This window comes from Balaenoptera ricei, chromosome 4, assembly GCF_028023285.1.
Source record: "Balaenoptera ricei isolate mBalRic1 chromosome 4, mBalRic1.hap2, whole genome shotgun sequence".
NCBI classification, from domain to species: domain Eukaryota; kingdom Metazoa; phylum Chordata; class Mammalia; order Artiodactyla; family Balaenopteridae; genus Balaenoptera; species Balaenoptera ricei.
Window position 1 is genome coordinate 69,769,850 of NC_082642.1, and position 23,174 is coordinate 69,793,023.

General features: G+C 35.7%; 1 protein-coding gene across 10 annotated transcripts in view; it reads left to right on the forward strand.

The window, feature by feature from the left end:
• The window catches only part of NAALADL2 (N-acetylated alpha-linked acidic dipeptidase like 2), a 1,495,600-nt gene that overhangs the window by 669,224 nt on the left and 803,202 nt on the right, over positions 1-23,174 (forward strand). The gene's annotated exons all lie outside the window — the stretch shown is intronic.

Genomic DNA, 23,174 nt, shown 5'->3' on the forward strand with positions numbered 1-23,174 from the left:
ACTGAATGAAAGGTAAATTAAAGGTTCATTAAGCTGTGTTCAGAAGAAGAAAAAAAAAAAGTTTCCAAATGGCAGATGTACCATGAAGTTAAATGAATATTATTAAGATCGGCTCTTCAGTGTTTTTTCAAGTGACAGCTCTAGCCTAAACGATTTGAAGTGTTTTAAGAAATTAAATAAGAACATTTATTTTCACAGTTTATTTAACATTTTGAGTTTTAAATGTGTAAAACAACTGGGGAGAACGTTGGAAATTCGGCTATTTCTACATCAGAGTGACCTTTAGTGTGGTTCTGTTTAATGTTCTGATGTCTGAAAGGAAAAGCAGAGCAGAAAGGAAAACAACAAAAATGTATGCAGTGTACATAGACAAAACATCTGCAGCACCCAACAGTTTTTCCATCAGATTAGCCGGCATTTAAACTTATTTAAAAAAAAAAAAAGTTATGCTTTAAAGTTTGAATGGGAATTCAAAGAAAATAACATACAGGGGAACATTTCTAACTTGGATCCTTATTCCTAAAGCTGTTAAGAAGGCATTTAAAAATACTAAAAATGTAATGAATTTGAGCTTTCTGTATATTTACCATACTAATAGCATTATTAAGCATGCAGTAAGGACAGTGCTATTTATTTAGTAATGTTATAAATGTACTTTCAGCTTTCTAATTCTCTGGCACATGAATATTTATTAATAGAGGCATCTGCTCTTTTAAAAAAAATACTTCTGATTCCAACATCCTATGTATCCATATAAAAAGAGGCTTTACTTTTCTAAAACAAAAAACCTTCTATGTGTCCACATTTCGGTTTTTTTTTTTTTTTTTTTGCATAGCATGATCTTTTTAATTTTTTTAATAGCTCCTATTGTGTTTATTTATTTTTTGTCATTGAATTTTTTCTATTCTTTTTCAACTTCTTTTCCCATTTAGATTATTACAGAATATTAAGCAGAGTTCCCTGTGCTATACAGTAGGCCCTTGTTGGTTATCAGTTTTATATAGAGCAGTGTGTAAATGTCAATCCCAAGCTCCCAGTCTATCCCTCCCCCCCTCGCCCTTCCCCCCTGGTAACCATAAGTTCATTCTTTAAGTCTGTGAGTCTGTTTCTGATTTGTAGATAAGTTCATTTGTATCTTTTTTTTTTTTTTTTTAGATTCCACGTATAAGTGATATCATATGATATTTGTCTTTCTCTGTCTGACTTACTTCACTTAGTATGATAATCTCCAGGTCCATCCATGTTGCTGCAAATGGCGTTATTTCATTCCTTTTTATGTCTGAGTAGTATTCCATTGTATATATGTACACATATATACAACTATATACCTTTATATATAGATGTACATATAAAGAAGATGTACCACATCTTCTTTATTCATTCATCTGCTGATGGACATTTAGGTTGCTTCCATGTTTTGGCTATTGTAAACAGTGCTGTGATGAACATTGGGGTGCATGTATACTTTTGAGCCAAGTTTTTCTCTGGATATGTGCCCAAGAGTGGGATTGATGGATCATATGGTAGCTCTATTTTTAATTTTTTATGGAACCTCCATACTGTTCTCCACATTTCGTTTATAAGCAAACACAAGTCTGTGGATGGGAAGAGGAGGAATCATTAATCTTATCAAGGGACAACAGATCCTGAAGGCAAAATGTTCTCCTACCTGCAAGTTTCCCTGGTGTAAGTTTGGAATATTTAGGTTCATTTCTGTATACCTTTTTGGAAACTTTTTGCCTCTAGCCCATATAAATCACCTGCATTTTTACTGGGAACAATTGTAAAATGAAGAAATTTTGACTGGAGTTTAGGAAAGGAAGTTATAGCAAAAGGCAGAGCAAGAGTAATAGGAGTTTGCAATAAACTTTAAAAAGTTTTATTGAGATATAAATCACATACCATAAAATCCACCTGTATGATGTATACAATTTAATGGTTTTAATGTATTCAGAGTTGTACAACTATCACCATAATCAAATCAATTTTAGAAACTTCTTATTACTTTAAAAATCTCCCATTCATTAGCAGTCACATGGTTACTTCCTCATTTCCTCCAAACCAGCTCCTTCCTCTGCACCTGCCTCAGCACCATGCAATCACTAATCTACTTCCTATCTCTATAAACTTGCCTATTCTGGACTTTTAGTATAAATAGAATCTTACAATATGTGGTCTTTTGTGAAAAAATTAACCTTCACTTAAAGTAATGAGATTCATCCATGTTGTAATATGTATCAGTACTTAATTCATTTTCATTGCTAAATAATATTCCTTTGTATAGATATACTATTTTTTTTAATCTTTTCATTATTTAGTAGATATTCGGGGTATTTTCTCTTTGTGGTTATTATGAATAATGCTGCTTTGAAACATTTGTGTACAAATTTTTGTGTAATGTGTTTTCATTTCTCTTCCTAGAAGTGGAATTGCTAGATCATACAGTAACTTAATGTTCAGCCTTATGAGGGCATGCCAGACTACTTTCCAAAGTAGCTGCACTATTTTACATTCCCACTAGCAATTTATCAGAGTTCCAGTTTCTACACATTCTTAACACTTCTCATTACTGCTTTTTTTTAAAAAATTATTTTTATTTATGGCTGTGTTGGGTCTTCGTTTCTGTGCAAAGGCTTTCTCTAGTTGTGGCAAGCGGGGGCCACTCTTCATCGCGGTGCGCGGACCTCTCACTATTGCGGCCTCTCTTATTGCGGAGCACAGGCTCCAGACGCGCAGGCTCAGTAATTGTGGCTCACGGGCCCAGCTGCTCCGCGGCATGTGGGATCTTCCCAGACCAGGGCTCGAACCCGTGTCCCCTGCATTGGCAGGCAGATTCTCAACCACTGCGCCGCCAGGGAAGCCTCATTACTGCTTTTTGATTATAGTTACCCTAAAGAGTGTGAAGCTGTCTTTCATTGTGATGTTGATGTGCATTTCCTTAATGACACTCAGTGTCTTTTCATGTGCGTATTATCCATTTGTATATCTTCTTTTGAGAAATGTCTGTTCAGATCCTTTGTCCATTTAAAAAAGTTTTCTTCTGGTTATTGAGCTGTGTATGTTCTTTATTTATGCTGGATAGAGTCCCTTATCAGATATGATTTGTAAATATTTCCTCTTGTTCTGTGGATCGCCTTATCACTTTCTTGATAGTGTCCTTTGAAGTACAAATGTGCTTTTGATGAAGTGCAACTTTTTCTTTTGTTGCTTTTTTTTTTTTTTTGCAATAAAGTTTTGAGAGACAGAAATATGGAGAAACACACTGGTCCTTCAGTATGCTACAAGTTTTCTAAAATGTTTTTGGATATACATGTCCAGATTACACTTAATGTCTGGGACTAAAGTGAGAGGTGGGATGTGGAAGTTAACTCCAAGTCAAACAAAAAAATGGTTTTCAACCTTTGGAACAAAGACAGGCCATGGAAAGTAACTCTTTACATGCATATTTTCTGGGACAAAGTAAAATGAATATGCAAGTTTCTTTCTGAAACTCTAGAGGAGGGATCCCTGAAGAAGCAAAGGATGCAAAAGAGCCAACTTCAAAATAACTATTATTATTTACTTAACTTGTATAGGATACCCTTGGTATTTTCTTAATTTAGCTTGCTGTCTTTAACATTTCATTTTTAATGAATATAAGAATTGTTAAACTCTGAAGACAGTGTTTCACATATTTCAGAAATATACCATTAAAAGTTTATTTCTGTGGGTTTTTTAGTTAGTCTAACCCCAGTATTTCCTTTAAGTTCTTAAATTCTTAAGCTGGAAATTATGCTATCAAAGTAGTTTGCTGTATTTACCTTAATACTAACCCTAATTCTCCAAGTTGGTGAAGGTCAACTACATCAGCAGGATAATGAGAGTATGTGTCTTCATAAAGTATCTATTCTCCCAAAGTTAGCAGCATTTGCTTGTATGTCATAATATAAGCTTATCCAGGCAGAATTACAGCTGCCTGATACTTTGTAGACAAAGCATTGAAATCTAAGGTATTATTGGTTATAAGAAAAATAATGTTTTCTTAATTAGGAGTTCATTTTACATGCTGAAACATTTGGATCACTGCTCATCGGGGTTAAAGAACAAACTAAAATAGGATTCAACACCTCAAAAATCCTGTTTACATATTTTTTAACCAAGATTTGACTTGGTCCAATGCCTAATAAATCTCTTATATACATTAAACTCTGCTAACTTTGTCACTAGAACTTAAAAAAAAAAACAAAAAAACAGAGTCTCTCTTAACCCTGTTGTGAAATTTTCAGAAGAAAATATAAGATTGAATTTTGCCTTCAAATGATCTCTTGTTTGGAGTTCATATCAGCAGTTCTTTGACATTTAGGACATGAGATGAAATGTATAAAGACAATGGAAGTGCCTTGAACGTAGTTTTTATCCCTTAGCTCTTCCCCCAGGGTCCACTGTTAGAGGTTGGAAGTGGGACACCAGCCATCAGCAAATGCTTTCCGCAGCTATCAGAGCAATGCCAGTGCACAGCCTCCTTTCTTTCTAACCATTTTGCCAGTGAAAAGTTTGGGAACAGATGGATGATTGAGGATATGAATGTGGAAAACACATCACTGTCATCATTATCACTTAACACAAGGCAAACTTCGCATATACATATAATATAAATTTTAAATGATTATAATTTTAAATAATTATTGTATAAAATTGATATATATATTTAGTATAAATATGTATTAAATATAACATATGATATATATAACATAGTATAATTGCAAATGATCATAAAATTAAGCCAAATGTATACACTTTGAGTTCTAAATAACCCAACTTTGGTAAAGAGCATCATATTTTAGTGTAATTGCTTCGATCTTCACTGTTAACCTATCTGCATACCTCTCTGGGTTACCTAGTTATTCTGCTTCACTGTAGTATGTTCTTGATGCTAGCTTTCCTTGCTCCATATCATTTTTGTGAAACATAACTCTCATGAATCTTTATCCTCGAAGAACCTGCAATGATCACCTTTTACATAGGTAGACGTTTCCTGTCCCCTCAATCAAAACTTATTTTCTACCAGCCTCTGATATGTACTTTATTCTCAAGAGAGTCCCTTCATTGACTCCTATATGCAGATACTTATTCCCAGCTTCCTGCTTGAGCTTATCTTCTTTATTTCTTTAGTGACTTCATTCTTAAGCCCTATTCATTTTTCAAGGCACAGCTTTAATTCCCATCAAAACCCTGCTTAGTTTCACCATTCTTGAATTCTTTAGACCCCATAGTTTACTTCTTGATTAGGCTTTAAGTGTGTATATAGAAATTCATCTTTGCTGATGTAATTTACTTGAAGCATATCCTTATATATTTTTGTTTCTACTTTCATAGCTCCAATACTGTACACATATTCTTGTTGCTTAATCTTACCGGTGATGATGATTGGCAGCCATTTATAGAATGCTTACTCTGTCTTAAGAAAGTGCTAAGTGCTTGAAATTTATCCATTGAAGTCTTACAGTGACCCCATAACTACAGTCATTCTGTGTGTGTGTGTGTGTGTGTGTGTGTGTGTGTGTGTATGCATGTATGTACATACAGGTTAGGAAGCAGAATCTTAGAAAAATTAATTTCTTGTCCTAAAGTCCCAAAGTTGGTAAGTGGCAGTAGTGGGATTCTTATGCAGTTCTGTCTTAAACCCAAGGGAATGCTCTTTCCTATGTTTTGCTGCAACATTGTTACTGTTTTCCACTCTTATAACATCTTTAATGCATGTGTCACAGGAGCTTTAAAAGGGCCTCCTGGCTTTAAGTGGAATGAAAGACTTTGGTTTTGATTATTAGAATCTGCATTTTAGATATATAATCTATTTCTATCCTGAGTCCACAAAGTGCATTATGAAACTTCATTTAGGGGCTTCCCTGGTGGCGCAGTGGTTGAGAATCTGCCTGCCAATGCAGGGGACACGGGTTCGAGCCCTGGTCTGGGAAGATCCCACATGCCGCGGAGCAACTAGGCCCGTGAGCCACAACTACTGAGCCTGCGTGTCTGGAGCCTGTGCTCCGCAACAAGAGAGGCCGCGATAGTGAGAGGCCCGCGCACCGCGGTGAAGAGTGGCCCCCGCTTGCCACAACTAGAGAAAGCCCTCGCACGGAAACGAAGACTCAACACAGCCATAAATAAATAAAAATTTTTTTTTAAAAAAAGAAACTTCATTTAAATATCATAAAAATTAATCCTATTCCAAGAATATCTGATTTCAGCGTTATCAAAAAGTGTTTCATTTTAGCTTGAACTTATTTCTTAGAGATGAAAAATGAAACTTAATGAACAGCATCAATATCATTTGTTACAATTTTGATTCCAGTTGAGGAGGAAGGCAGAGAGGGGGATGCACTTTGTTTTTAAGAGCAGGAGATTTAGTAAACTCTAGTTTTGTTGCATTAAAAGTCAAACTTGATTTAGTTTTTTTCTCCCCCCTCCCTATTTTTAAAGAATAAATAAAAATATTTTCTTTTCTTTGGAACAATTTGTTCATGCTTTAGGAGCCATTTAATTAAATTATTACCTGCTGGAAGCACCATCTGTTTTTGTCCTAGAAATAAGAAGCATAACTTTCTTTTACATAGGCTTGGTAAATATGTAGAAGGTGCCAAAAAGTAATAAATATCATCAGCAGATGGACTGAGGCACTTCAATCTCTACACAGTCTTGATTGTTCTGGGCATAGCTAAATGGATTTTTTTGGACAGATTCCTTTCAAACTGCATTATGTGCAGAAGGGAAGTTGATTAATCCTCTCCCATAGATCTCTTCACATTTTCTCCCTCAAGAGATAGGACCTGATATTGTTTTTAACTCTGTGTATGCCCACATTACAGACATCCGTTCTGAAAGATGTAAGTAACTTTATAATGTATCTTAGGGACTCGAAGTTGGTAAGTTCTAGGATGGATTTTCCAGAAGCCGTCTCTCCAGAAGTTGCTTCCTTCCTCCTCTGCTTCTGTGTGCCCATCCCCCTGATACAATTTTCACATCTGACACACACCCCAGAAATCTCCTGTTTCATTCTCTCATTCCAGGCTCTTATGTCCTGCTCAGTGATAAGAGAAATTTAAGCACTTGTACAAATTCACTTGTGGTTTTTCCTCCCAGCAGCAATATTCAGAAATTGGGATGGCTGCCTGTGATATAGACATGAGAGTGATTAACTTAATTCATATTAATCAATTTTTATTCATCATTAATAGTCTTTGATTAATTATATAATAATGATAAATAGTTCTTAAAACATTTTATCAGTTATCTCATTTGGTTTTTCACACACATAAATCTAATTTTACCTATGGAGAAAAGTGATTTGCTCTGGGGTTCATAGCTAGGAACTGTGGATCCAAAATCTAAACCTAAGTCAGGTGGGGATAGGGTAAAATGGGTAAAGTGAGTCAATTGTATGGGGACAGATGGAAAGGAGACTTTTGGTCGTGTGTATACAGAAGTTGAATTACAATGTAATACACATGAAATTTACAAAATGTTATAAACCAATGTTACCTCAATTAAAAATAAGTGAAACAAACAAAAAATAAACCTAGCTCTCTTGATGCCTAATAGTTTAGAATTTTGAAACAATAGCAGTTATATTGGGTTTTACAGTTTATCAACTGCCTTTTAAATATTTAATTTTATTCATCAATTAACACTTAGAGATATATAGAATAGATACCACATCCTCTTTTAAAACCTGAATGAGCTGAAGTAATTGCAATAAGATGCATTGCTGATAAAATGGCAATTATTTTACCCTAAATTCTATACTTTCTTCAAGACATCATACCTATTGGGCACCTATCATTTATTACGCAGCTACAAGTTTCCAAATACTGTGCCAGGCTCTAAAGATAAAAATCTAGACAAATTAACTACCTCAATGAATCTGAACCTGAGGGCAAATCAGGCAGAGGAAGAGCACATGCAAAGTGTGTGATGTGTTCCTGAAAGCGGGAAGTAAGGAAAAGGATCAGAACGGAAGTTGAGGCCAGGGCACAAAGGTGTTCTGTGCCTTGGAAAGAAGTCTGTGAAATGTCTTGGTAGTGCAGAATAAAACCCCTCATGGGATCTTAAATGGTCAAGCAATGGGGTCAGATTTCTGCTTTGGAAAAAGAGCTTTAGTAGTATTCTGGTTGTTTATTGCTGAGCTCCAAACCACCCCCCTATGGTGTAGCTTTGAACAACCACCATTTTATTATGTCTTCTTATTTGATCAGGAATATGGTCAGGTCTCTGCTGGCCAATTATTTGGCTCCACGTGCTTGTCACTCGGAAATCAGCTGGTGGCTGGTCTGTTCTCACATGTGGCACATTGATTTGGATGCCTGGACTCAGCTTCCTTTCCATATGGTCTCAGTGCTTCTCCACGTGGCCTCTCCAACAGGGTAGTTGGACTTCTTGTGCTCAGGGCTTCAAGGATTCGTTCTCCGTAAAAGTTATTCATGCCTTAATTACAGTTCTCATAAGACACTATAGCAAATAAATATTGCACTATGATTTAATCTGTTTCGTTAAGAGCTGTCATATTTAAGTTAAATGATTGCTCTTAAGATGTATGTATTTCCGAAAGACCATAGATGTAAATGTGAGGGGATTGTGAATTATTCAGGGGTTGTCAAAATTCTGGGTTTAGTCCAACAAATGTTTACATGGTCAAAGAATTATTATAAAAACTATGGGCAATAAAAATATTAATAAGACCTAATTCTTGAAGGCAGAACCAGAGAGGAAAAGTCTATTGAAAAGAAAAATTTTTTAATTAATTAAAATAAAATCATGAGCTTAGCGCCAGTAGCCATGAGGATGGATGTGAAGTTTATTGGGGAAAGCCACAAGCCAGTTTAGTGAGGCTAGAGAGTAGAGGCTTCCATGGGTGTGTGAATGGGTGAGTTTATTCATTTCCTGTCTTCACTTTTTTTCTGAAAGACTCTAAGGAAGCTACTTAGGGATGGAGATTATATGAAAAGGTCATACTACACAATGTAATAGGGCTTGATTGTGGGAAAATTGAGTGATGTTCTTCTATGTTTTTTTCTTAATTTTTGGAGGAATTAAAAATATGCTCTCATGTGATTGTTTTCGGTCATGATTGCAGAGTGGTTGAGAGCAAAGGCACTGGAACCATACTGCCTGAGTTCAAGTCCTGTGTTATCTAGAGCAAGTGACTTCAACTCTCTCTCTCTGTAGTGTCCTTATTTGTAAAATGGGGACGATAACAATGGTAACTTCATGGTATGGTTTTGATGGTTAAATGAATTGATATAAGTAGAGGGTACATAGTGGTACATAAATGTGTGGGTTTTTCCCCCTAATACTATACTCTTTAGTACAATTAAACTAGTCAAGGTCATCTGTTTACAACTTGTGTTGCAATGCTCGTTCCCATTTTAATTTTGAATTAACTTTGATTTTCCACATCCTTAATGATTGTTTCTTTTTAGGCAGAAACCATAATATTTCCATTATTTTGGGCTCTGAAATATTTTAAAATTTCTCAGGAATGATTAAATGCCTCAATCCTTTACAGGCTTGAAAAAAAAAAAGGATAAAGAAAAGAAAAAGAAAGCTTTGGTTCCTAAAATCTATTACTGAGAGAGAGAGATTTTGTTTGAGGGCCATAGTTACGGCGGATGAATGGAACGAGAAGGGCCATCAGTCGCAATAGCTGAAGGAAACCTATATAGAACTGTCAGAGAGAAGGCCTTTCATTTTCCCTACAGAGTGTCAGAGAATGGAACTCCCAAGCAGCAAGCAGCAGGTTAAGGGCAAGTTGAGTTTTACTATTATTTTGAAGACTCAAGATTTGGTGTGTTTGGAATGGTAAGGCCAAACATAATCTTTGATTTGGCCATGAGGTCATCATTTCAAATACATCCACTGATTTTTTTTTTTTTTAATTAATTAATTTATTTATTTTTGTCTGTGTTGGGTCTTCGTTTCTGTGCGAGGGCTTTCTCTAGTTGCGGCGAGCGGGGGCCACTCTTCATCGTGGTGTGCGGGCCTCTCACTATCGCAGCCTCTCTTGTTGCGGAGCACAGGCTCCAGACGCGCAGGCTCAGTAGTTGTGGCTCACGGGCCTAGTTGCTCCGCGGCATGTGGGATCTTCCCAGGCCAGGGCTCGAACCCATGTCCCCTGCATTGGCAGGCAGATTCTCAACCACTGCGCCACCAGGGAAGCCCCATCCACTGATTTTTTATTCAAGATATATCATTCCCAGTATATAGAAAAGAATGAAATGAACTCTTTATGGTCAGTTATTTTAATTTCAACAATTTCCTGAGACATCGATAGTGAAATAAGTAAGAATGGACAAGTGAAAATGAAATAATGGGAATGGCTGAAGGGAGGCAAATAATATAATGAAAAAAGATAAAGGACTTATGGGAAGAAAGAAAAGAGAAAAGAAGCTAAAATTCATGTTGGTAAAGTAATAATATTTGACATTTTAAAATTGAAGAGCTAGGTGAATTTTAAAATTTTGCATGTATTATAATAAACTACCTTTCAATAGTGTCAATTATATAAAAGTTCTGTTAAACATTTTACATTTAATGCTTTGTGAATATTGCATTTTCATGCCTTTTGCCTGACATTTAATTTCTTATCAGCATTACTTTTATGTGCCATTGGAGGTATTCCATTTTTTATAATCCTGTTCATAAATAAAATATAAATGACATAAGCAATGCCCAGTATAGTTTTTAGTAAATTATTTAGTTGCTTTAATTTACCCAAAACTATTACTATGCATATATGTAAATTAGTAATAAAAATTAACTTCTCAATGCCAAACTGTCATACAGATGTAATATGTTGTTGTAGTATTTCTCATCCTGTTTCTTTTTCAACAAATCCTTTTTTCTGAAAAGGCTGACAGTTACTAGTATTATCATACTTAAAGGTCTTTTATAGAAAGAACTTGAATTTTGTACGTTAAAATGATAATTTTGTCACCTTTTTTCCAGATACCATTTTATTTTTTGTACGAGTGGCAGGCCTAGAAGAAAATATTGCAAAAATATATTCTTATTTATCTTCAGATATATATATAATTATGGATATGGCATTTTAGAAGTAAAGAATAGCAAAATCTTGAGCAAACTGTTGCTCTCTTATGCTGCTTGAGATAATTTTTTTTTATTTTGATTTTTTTATACAGCAGGTTCCTATTAGTTATCTATTTTATACACATCAGTGTATACATGTCAATCCCAATCTCCCAATTCATCCCATCACCACCACCCCCACCCCCCGCTTTACCCCCTTGGTGTCCATACTTTTTTTCTCTACATCTGTGTCTCTATTTCTGCCCTGCAAACTGGTTCATCTGTACCATTTTTCTAGATTCCACATATATGCATTAATATACGATACTTGTTTTTCTCTTTCTGACTTACTTCACTCTGTATGACAGTCTCTAGATCCATCCACGTCTCTACAAATGACCCAATTTCGTTCCTTTTTATGGCCGGGTAATATTCTATTGTATATATGTACCACATCTTCTTTATCCATTCATCTGTCAGTGGACACTTAGGTTGCTTCCATGTCCTGGTTATTGTAAATAGAGCTGCAATGAATATTGTGGTACATGACTCTCTTTGAACTATGGTTTTCTCAGGGTATATGCCCAGTAGTGAGATTGCTGGATCATATGGTAATTCTATTTTCAGTGTTCTGAGGAAACTCCATACTGTTCTCCATAGTGGCTGTATCAGTTTACATTCCCACCAACAGTGCAAGAGGGTTCCCTTTTCTCCACACCCTCTCCAACATTTATTGTTTGGATTTTGTGATGATGGCCATCCTAACTGGTGTGAGGTGATACCTCATTGTAGTTTTGATTTGCATTTCTCTAATAATTAGTGATGTTGAACAGCTTTTCATGTGCCTCTTGCCCATCAGTATGTCTTCTATGGAAAAGTGTCTATTTAGGTCTTCTGCCCATTTTTTGATTGGGTTTTTTTTTTTTTCAATATTGAGCTAGATGAATTGTTTATATATTTTGGAGATTAATCCTTTGTCCGTTGATTCATTTGCAAATATTTTCTCCCATTCTGAGGGTGGTTTTTTCATCTTGTTTATAGTTTCCTTTGCTGTGCAAAAGCTTTTAGAGATAATTCTTTTTTTTTAAATTTTATTTATTTTTTTATTTTTTTAACATCTTTATTGAAGTATAATTGCTTTACAATGGTGTGTTAGTTTCTGCTTTATAAAAAAGTGAATCAGTTATACATATACATATGTTCCCATATCTCTTCCCTCTTGCATCTCCCTCCCTCCCACCCTCCCTATCCCACCCCTCCAGGTGGTCACAAAGCACCGAGCTGATCTCCCTGTGCTATGTGACTGATTCCCACTAGCTTTCTATTTTACATTTGGTAGTGTATATATGTCCATGACACTCTCTCACCCTGTCACATCTCACCCCTCCCCCTCCCCATATCCTCAAGTCCATTCTTTAGTAGGTCTGTGTCTTTATTCCCATCTTGCCACTAGGTTCTTCATGACCTTTTTTTTTTTTTTCCTTAGATTCCATATATATGTGTTAGCATACTGTATTTGCTTTTCTCTTTATGACTTACTTCACTCTGTATGACAGACTCTAACTCCATCCACCTCATTACAAATACCTCCATTTCATTTCTTTTTATGGCTGAGTAATATTCCATTGTATATATGTGCCACATCTTCTTTATCCATTCATCCGATGATGGACACTTAGGTTGCTTCCATGTCCTGGCTATTGTAAATAGGGCTGCAATGAACATTTTGGTACATGACTCTCTTTGAACTATGGTTTTCTCAGGGTATATGCCCAGTAGTGGGATTGCTGGGTCGTATGGTAGTTCTATTTGTAGTTTTTTAAGGAACCTCCATACTGTTCTCCATAGTGGCTGTATCAATTTACATTCCCACCAACAGTGCAAGAGTGTTCCCTTTTCTCCACACCCTCTCCAGCATTTATTGTTTCTAGATTTATTGATGATGGCCATTCTGACCAGTGTGAGATGATACCTCATTGTAGTTTTGACTTGCATTTCTCTAATGATTAATGATGTTGAGCATTCTTTCATGTGTCTGTTGGCCATCTGTATATCTTCTTTGGAGAAATGTCTATTTAGGTCTTCTGCCCATTTTTGGATTGGGTTGTTTGTTTTTTTGTTATTGAGCTGCATGAGCTGCTTATAAATCTTGGAGATTAATCCTTTGTCAGTTGCTTCATTTGCAAATATTTTCTCCCATTCTGAGGGTTGTCTTTTTGTCTTGTTTATGGTTTCCTTTGCTGTGCAAAAGCTTTTAAGTTTCATTAGGTCCCATTTGTTTATTTGTGTTTTTATTTCCATTTCTCTAGGAGCTGGGTCAAAAAGGATCTTGCTGCGATTTATGTTATAGACTGTTCTGCCTATGTTTTCCTCTAAGAGTTTGATAGTGTCTGGCTTTACACTTAGGTCTTTAATCCATTTTGAGTGTATTTTTGTGTATGGTGTCAGGGAGTGTTCTAATTTCATACTTTTACATGTACCTGTCCAATTTTCCCAGCACCACTTATTGAAGAGGCTGTCTTTTCTCCACTGTATATTCTTGCCTCCTTTATCAAAGATAAGGTGACCATATGTGCGTGGGTTTATCTCTGGGCTTTCTATGCTGTTCCATTGATCTATATTTCTGTTTTTGTGCCAGTACCAAACTGTCTTGATTACTGTAGCTTTGTAATATAGTTTGAAGTCAGGGAGCCTGATTCCTCCAGCTCCATTTTTCTTTCTCAAGATTGCTTTGGCTATTCGGGGTCTTTTGTGTCTCCATACAAATTGTGAAATTTTTTGTTCTAGTTCTGTGAAAAATGCCAGTGGTAGTTTGATAGGGATTGCATTGAATCTGTAGATTGCTTTGGGTTGTAGAGTCATTTTCACAATGTTGATTCTTCCAATCCAAGAACATGGTATATTTCTCCATCTATTTGGATCATCTTTAATTTCTTTCATCAGTGTCTTAAAAAATTCTTAAAAAACATTACAATTTTGATTCTGCCATCAGTTGTCAATTGAAAACTTCATAATTCTTAGTTTTCTTACCATTAATGTATTCCTACTACTTGTGCAAACATAATAATTCACTTAAATTCATTTTTAGTCCTAAGGTAAAGTGAATTAATATATAAGTTCTTTGTGTTTTAAGGAGTGTACCATGCTGTTAACTACACTCTATTCCTGTCATTGTATTTTGGGTTAAATCCCCAATTTTAATTTTCTTAACTCCATGGTCTAACAGTTTATATAAGCTGAATACTAAAATTTTTACATCGGGATATTGCTCTTGGATCTTTAGTTGAAGAACATTTTTTTCAGAATTTACCCAATAAGGATTTGGGATGTTTCGTATGATACATATTTTCTTAGTAACTGAATTTTTTTTTTAATTATTTATTTATTTATTTATTTTTGGCTGTGTTGGGTTTTCGTTTCTGTGCGAGGGCTTTCTCTAGTTGTGGTGAGCGGGGGCCACTCTTCATCGTGGTACGCGGGCCTCTCACTGTCGCGGCCTCTCTTGTTGCGGAGCACAGGCTCCAGACGCGCAGGCTCAGTAGTTGTGGCTCACGGGCCCAGTTGCTCTGTGGCATGTGCGATCTTCCCAGACCAGGGCTCGAACCCGTGTCCCCTGCACTGGCAGGCAGATTCTCAACCACTGCACCACCAGGGAAGCCCTTAGTAACTGAATTTTAAGTGACTATAAACATTCTCTACCCATATGTTTTTCTGGAATGTTTCCTTTCCCACTAGTTAACCAAAGTATCATGATATATTAACACTTTTTCCTAATAACACCCTAAAGGAACAAGTATGAAAAGAACCATTTCAGAAAATGAAAAGCACAGATTCTGGGTGCATTGAATTACCAACCTGGGCATCGAATAAGCTTTCTGTGTTATGATTTTAGGAAACATAGGGATATGAGTTTTAAAATAAAGCACTTACAGTTTGTAGAAACCTGTTGATACTTTTTGAAGAGTAAAGATATTTAAAAAGTAAGCCAATAAAGTACCTTTGAAAAGAAGTGAAAAATAGAGTGCGTAGTGGTATCATGTAGATAAAAGCTTCATCTGTCTGTTCCCAGAAATCCAAGAGCCATAGTCAAAAAGCAGCTATTTAAGATGATTCACCTTGGCTGAAAGGATGAAAAATTGCAGTGTATCTATCAGGCTGAGAGGCTCCTCCTGGCAGACAGCTCTCAGAGCAGAGCAGTGACTGTATTGACATTTTAACTCTTGACACTCTCAAAGCCCTCTTAGGCCCATGTAAACCACACATAGTAGGGGTGGACCAAAGGTTTTGAATGTCTGAAAACAGGACAGTGGCAGGTTGAATGTGAACTGTAGCTTTCAAGTTCTAAGCGCAGTTGCTTTGCTCTTTGTCCCCCAGCAGCAGGAGAAAAGAGAAATTTTGAAAATGTTGCTAAGAAGAGACCCTAAAGTGGAGGTTGTGGTGTTTTCCTCAGAGCAATGGACTTGGAAGCACTTGTCCCTTATTTAAAAACTACAGGGCCAGGAAACATCAGTGTCTGCTAGGGCACTGTCAAGAGCAAACCGCAGAGATCTTTTAGGTCCTGGAGTCTGAGCAGCCCCCGGGGATATAAAGATCAAGGCAGGATCATTCAGATTTAATGGACATCGGGCCTCCTGGTTCTTGTAGTCATATGGGTGACAAACCAGGGATAAATAAACCCATCAGATCTCTGAATTTGTTAACATCATACCAACTTTGGGAACTTTCAGAGAGTCTGAATGTTGTAATATTTAAAACGAGTAGGTTTTGGAATTTGACAGGTCGGGTGTGATACTCCGGCTGCTTGTACTTTCATAGCTGTGAGAACTTGGGGAAATTACTTAATCCCTCAGTCTCAGATACCTCATCTGTAAAATGGGGACAGTAATAGTACTTATCATATAGGATTGTTTAATGAAACGGCAGTATGTATGTAAAGTGCCAACCTGATAGTAAGTCCTGGATCGTTTTAAGGGCTCAGTAAATCATCTATTAGCATATGATTTTGGATACCATAACATGGGCATGGTTGTATATCCAAATCTAGGAGTAAAAGGTAAAAAGGAGACACACGGATTTCTCTGACTAGATAGAGAAAAATACGGAGAGCTAACCAACATGGAAATTGGCAACTACAAAAAGAGATAACTCAGAAAAAATAAAAATAAACTCTTCAGCTAAGACTGACAGCCTTGTGATTACCAAGTGAGATTAGGGGAAGGCTGACTGAGCCTCAGAAGACCCCACAGATGCCCTTCTGCACCCTGACTGCAGAGAAGCTCAACTACAGTAAAAGTCAATTTCAGTGGCTTTCCTTAGACAGACTTTCAGAGTTTTTTTCCCGCTACTCTTCTTTATTTTATGGTTTGTGGTGTCATTTATCTCATGTATGTGCATCTCTAATGTAAGCCACATCCATACTCTGAAGGGGAAAAGAATGTAAATTCTGTAGAAGTAAATAAATACTCTAAATACTTTACTGTAAATGGAAATGATGACCAGGAAGAAAACAACAGAAGATTCTTTAGAATCTAGGGGGAAATCAGACACTAAAAGGACCAGGAAAGGAGTCATGGAACTGTTAACACATCCCTAAATAGAGTTTTGTGATGTTAGCGGAAATTGAAACTCCCATGATAGTCTGAACACTTAGTATTATATAGAGTATCTACCTGTTCAAGTAACCCATAGAGTGTACTCTATTATTTCAGGTCATTTAAATTAATTCTTCTCTTTGCCAAGTTCTATATTGAATTATATCATTCTAATATTGGAAAACCTTACTGTAAATACAGGAGGTCTCAGGTGGGCCCAACTAACCATTCAGTTAGAGTGTGTTACACAAATTGCTGTTACACACAGGTACCCAAAGAAAGGCAGGCCCACTCAGGGAACTGGCAGGTGGTCATACATATGCAAGCGATATAAAACACATTTACACAAACTAGCTGGATTTCATCAAGTAATTTTCCCTCAGATGGTTTTGACTGCATTTTGCAATTTAAAGCTCATTAATTTGGCATCTTAGAAGCACACCTTTTACATGTCATTTAGAGATCAAGGTAACTCAGGCCTCAGAGTTAAATTTTAATTTTATACTCTCCAGCTTGATGATCTGCTCTGCCTAAATTCAGTGTGCTATTACCTGTTTCAGAGTAGGCTTGGCCTAATTTTTTTTTCTAAAAATAAAGCACAGATAATAATTTCCCCTTTATAGACTCTTTATTCAGTTAGTGAAGCATGAACAACAATTATTGTCATTTCTTTTATGCAGTTAATATACAAATTTGCAATAAGGCATTCTTAACCACCTTTCCAGACACTGTAACAATTGCTGAGGCCATTTCACAAAACTAGATGGGAAAAATAATCTCATTATACCGAAAAATTAAGTTAGAGAACAGAGTGTTCTGAATTACTCTTTTTATAGTTTTATCTTTGGCCCTGCTCTCAAGCTGAGACCATTAAAGCTTTCAACAACAAAAAATTATTCCACAAATATGGGCTTTATTTGTACAAACTAGGTTCATACTGAAAAATTTATATCAAGTGTTTTCAGCCTATAAGGAATATCCTTAAACTTAAATTTAAAAATTCCTCTGGGCACTCCTAGTTCACTGCTGCAGCATCTAAAGTAATGCTGCACGAAGGTGCATAATGAATACCTTTTGATGATGCACCGACACTTCTAAGAAATGCCTTTGCCTCAAATCAATCTGCTCCAACCAGCAAATGATTTGATATTCAAAGCTTCAGGAAACACTATATGAATATATTTTTTCCCCATTGTACAATAAAGATTCGATCATAGAACTGTCATCGGAAATTGAGATTCTGCCTTATGTTTTCAAGTTAATCTGCCAGACTCATTTATTTATTTTGTAAAATAACTTTTACAAGTAGAAAAGCCTTTAGATATGTTCGTAGTTCTAATAAGATCTATACAGTCTTTTATACTGGTTGAGTTGAAATACTATCGGTATCATCATAGTCAGTGGATCAAGTCAACCACCTATGACAAACATGGTGCTCTACCAAAAACATATATAACCCATGTTCATGATTAATTATCACTAATTCCTGGAACTGTTAAACTGAATTCTTGAGCATTATGGAAAAGCTCTGTTGTTTTTGTAAATTGACTGAAAAGAAACTCAGCTCTATAATAACAAGATATAGAATTGGTGGTTGCAAGTAAAATGTAATAACGACTTTTATGTACATATTAGCCACACTTCTATCTATCTGAACCACAGCTAATGATGAACAGATGCTTCCCCTTCAAAAGTGCTTGAGCGCGCTGCTCCATCCCTCATTATCTCCAGGTTCTTGTTATTGAAACTTAAGCCCTCTGGTCATAATTTAATTTCGTTAAGTCTGTATTTTAAAATTGTAAGCTCCAAATCCTTCTATTTTCTTAAACTCTATAGAATTTCCGGGGTGGTGCTCTGTTAGTGGATCACTTACACCATGTTAGGCCTTGTTATAAGCATCTTTAATAATTTATATCATTTACTCGTGGTAATGCTGCAAATGCAGTGCTCTTATTATTTCCACTGTACAAATAAGGGATTTAAGCATAAAAAGATTAAGTGACTGGTCTAAATTACATAGCAGAGCTAGGACTTGAACCAGGTAGTCTGACTATAGAGTCTGCTAATTTAGAGATCGATAAGGTCAGGGCATTCATGTAATAAATTCCCTCATTGTGATTGCTGAGCAAGATAACGTGTCATAATCATATTTCTAAGTGACATTTGTAATATATAACTTATTAAAATGAAATTTTTGTTTAACATGTATTTATCATCTAAAATATTTGCCAGCTGTTGTGTTAAGTTAGATTTGCAGCATCCAGAGACTGTATTTTTTATATTGAAATTTCAGCCTATTTCTGTATTCATCTTTTATTTCTACATAATTTACTTAGTTTCAGCCAGTAAAAATGTGTGAAACAAAGCATTCGGAAGTATCAATTTATTTTAAACTACCCATATGCTTAGTAAAATTACTTCATTTTTTATTGATCTAAGCTTGTCATAGTGTAGAAGAAATACCTTTTAGTTCATCTTGTATTTGCTTTCTTTTCCTTAGAAAAGAATAAGTGTATATAAATGATAAATGTTTGAGTATATTGAATTTTAATAACAATTTAGCCTTTATTGTGGGCCTGGGTGGGAAAGGATCTCACCTAAGCAAATAAGATATGTTGAAAACATGGGGAATGTATTGTACTTTTCATAAAAATTGCATTTTATAAAAAAAAGTATAATATAGAATGTATGCATGCTACAAATATTTCTGTTTTAAGAAATGTAGCAAGTGTCTATGACTGGTCTACACTTAAGTACATATTTTTGAGGGAAACATTCATGTGGTAGATTCTAAAATCTACTACATGTATTTTTTAAATTACTCATATAGGGTAGCTATAAATAATATGACAACATAAATTAAATGAATCATGTACATCAGTTACAGAAAATATATGAAGTTTGGCATAATTATGCAATCATACCTAAGACATGCTGATTTTGCTGAAGATTTCTTTTTATAATATAAAATTTCCGTTGTGGGAATTTGAAAGTTCTGTTGAAAAAAGTGTGATATTTCCTTTACTTGACCTCATGGGGAGTACGTTTTTAAAGAAAGCTACATTCTTTGTGGGACAAATGACATAATTGGTGCATACTTTAAATATGTTATTAGTTTTATTTAATAGTTTGTTACTCAGTTTAATTTTTGAGGAGTTCATTTTAATTACCTTAAGTGAAACAAAGCTGTCAGGGCAGAGGTTTATATTTTTGTAAAAAGCTATACTATTTTCCTTAAGGCAAGATAATTTTAAAGAAATGAATTTCTAATGGATTTATAATATAAATTTATCAAATAAGTGGTTAAATGCTTCATTATAGGTGTTATCACATACTTATTTTCTTGGAAATTTTCCTAAAATACTTTGGGTTTTTTTTTTTGTTTTTTTTTTTTTACATCAAGTGGCTTGATCTACCCAGATACTGCTCTCCTGGAAGATAGAATTTAGTGTAAATTAATAAATGTGTAATGAGTCCAAAAGTGGTAGTAAGGGTGTCAGGCAGACATCCATCATGGTGAGGAGTTAATATCTGTATCTGCATTACATTCTAATTGATGGCTCTGTCTGATGTTTGAAAAGCGTTAAATTGCTGATGTACAGATGATGGAATACCTATTGTCAGGCTAGAAATGAAAACTCTTCCTCATCACTGCAGTTGGTTTGTAAATGATTTGTAGAGAAATGACTTTGAATGTTTGTATTAGAGGTCAGAATTAGAGATTTCACATTTCTGTAGTTAACTCCTGTGTGCCAAGTCTTTCTTGAGCATAAAACACACTCTACAATTCAATTCAAAACAAAAAAAACCCCAAAACCTTTAGAGAGACTCTGAGTCATTAAAATGGGCGGAAAAAAATCTAGAAAACTATATTGAGATAGTGTCTAAGTAAATCAATAATGCATAAACTGAACAGTTAGAGAAGTAAATATCATAATATCATGTCAAGATAGGAATTGATTGATATTTAAGCCAAACAAGAAAAAAAATTGACTACTGCCAAGATATTGCAGTATTTTGCAATGTACATTAAAAAAAATGGATTGTAGGGTATTTAGCCCCACAACTTATTAGTTTACCACTAACTTATTAATCTCATATTTTTATAAAACCACAAATCACCTTGTGTGTCCCCAAACACCACTTTTCTCAGCCTAAAGAATGACTCAACTTTGGACCTCAGCTTCCTCTTCTGTAATATGAGAGAGGTTAGAATCATGGATTTTAAAGGATACTTTATTTCTACTGCCTTCAGGTTTTTCCTGTTCTCTAGTATTGTCTGGTACTATTTTTGTTGTTGTTGTTTTAACCAAGTATGATTTAAAGTCTTCTTCTGTCAGTTAATCAACCATCTCCTAACCTGTCTGAATAATTATCACTAACTCCATATATCACTCCTTTTCTCTGCTTGTCTTGATGTGACCAAAGACAGAATTCAAATAATGCACTTTCTTGAATCATCATGGAAACCAGGCCAAGCAGAAAAAAGGGAGGGGAAAAGAGGAAGGAAAAGAGAGAGGGACAAAAGGGGTCTGCAGAATCACTCCTGAGGCTGTTCTAATACGTAGACTAATTGTAAAAAAAAAAAAAAAAAACCAAAAAAACAAACAAAAACCTATCATATACGTGTGTGTACATGTGTGTGTATTATGCAAGCTGTCCCCCTTCTCCACGATGTCCTGCAGAATTATATAATTTCTTCTGCATTATTTAATTAATTTTATTTCTTCCAACCATCCTTGACAATCCTCTCTCCTCTAATACCAGAAATATCCCTTCAAACCTATATAGCCTTCGTGACACTCAATGGATGTTTTAGGTTCACTGTCTCAATTATTCCTAGTGACAGCACTATGATGTTTATATTATCACTATGCCCATATCACAAATGAAGACCCTGAGCTGCAAAGAAGTTAAGCCTTTTGCCTACGGTCACCCTTTCCTAGCTTTTTCTCCAACTCTGGCTCGCACACCAGTCTGGGTTTTTCAAATGGTCCACGTACCATGCACCGTGCACTTGTATTCCTCCGTGTGTTTATACATTTTCCCCCGCCTGGCTGCTCTCCTCTCACACCCCTGGTGTGTCCTAGTTTAACTCCTCCTCTCTCTCCAGAAGTACCTCAGAAATAACTTTGGGTGGGGAATTATTTCCCATATTCTCTGCTAGAGTCTGTCACCCCTGAGTCTCCCTTGTGCTTTGCATATTTTATGTGACATACTTGTTTGTTCAAATGTCCGTCACTCTTATTGAATCATTCCCTACTTGAGGAATAGGGACCCATTCATCTTTGTTTCCATTGCCTATCCCAGTACCTGATATGTATTAGGTACTCATCTTTATTGAATCAGCTCTGGACAAGAAGAAATCAAAAATGGTATCGTAGCAGATGAGAAATCTAGTCAGAATTAGAATTTTTATTTTGTGAAGTTTAATATTTAATTGTACTTGAACTCTCTTAAATGTTCAGGATATTTTAATTTATATGGACCTCTGCCAGCCAGGATTGGAATTGTATATACCCATAATTCTGTACATAATGCCACTCCCTTTCATGAAGTCTTTGTTTGTATCTTTTTCATTAGAGTTCACTTGTTAACAACCCGCCCTAAGACACTTAGCAAATCAGTTGTCAGCTGAGCTCTGTTTTTCCACTCACCACAGTGGGGTCCATAGAAAAATCGTAAAACGTAGTGAGAGACCTTAGAATCTAGCTGGGATGACAAATCTAATACACAGAAAATTGAAGTATAAATACTCCTAATGTGCAACTACAATACACCAGTGTGTTACTGAATACAGACTGAAGACCACTTGTAGTTAATTAGTCCAGTTTTCCTAATACTGCTCTGCAGGATACAACAAACTGTCATCCAAAACTGTGTAGGGGAGAAAAGCCTCCATCTGCCACTCAGTAGCAAGGTTATGAAACTAAACTCTCCTCTCCTGGCAAAAGGCTTCCCTCTTTGGATGGATGCCATCCCAGACTTTTACTTAAAGTTCAGCGAGCCAGGCCAATTCATGCCACTAATTCCATGGAACATGTTGGCTTTCTATGGCAGCCTTAAAGTTTTCCAGTCATTCTGATAACTCGTGACTAGGCAATACACCATGTTTTGCTTCTTGGATTTCTATAGAGGTGTTACTTCATTTTGTTGTTCTCATTCTTACCCTGAATTTGTGTTTTTAAAATTAGCTCTGGTAATGTAACTGATCCCAGGGTCTTTTTTCCCCCCTTAACTTAACAAATCACACTTTATTGCTTCGGTCCTCAGTTTTTCTTAAAAGTGATTTTGAAAATGTATAAGCTTAAACTTGGCTTTCATTGTAATACATTGTCACTAATGCAGTTGTGCATTTGTGACTTTAATTCTCCTGAACTTCAAAAGAATAGTGTGTGTTTGTCTGTGTGTGTGTATTTTATGTCTTCTCATAGCTTTTGCATCAGGTGCCTTCTACTTTTATTTATTGTTTGTCTTTTTTTCCTATAGTAAACATCAACAGCAAAACATAAGATTAAATAA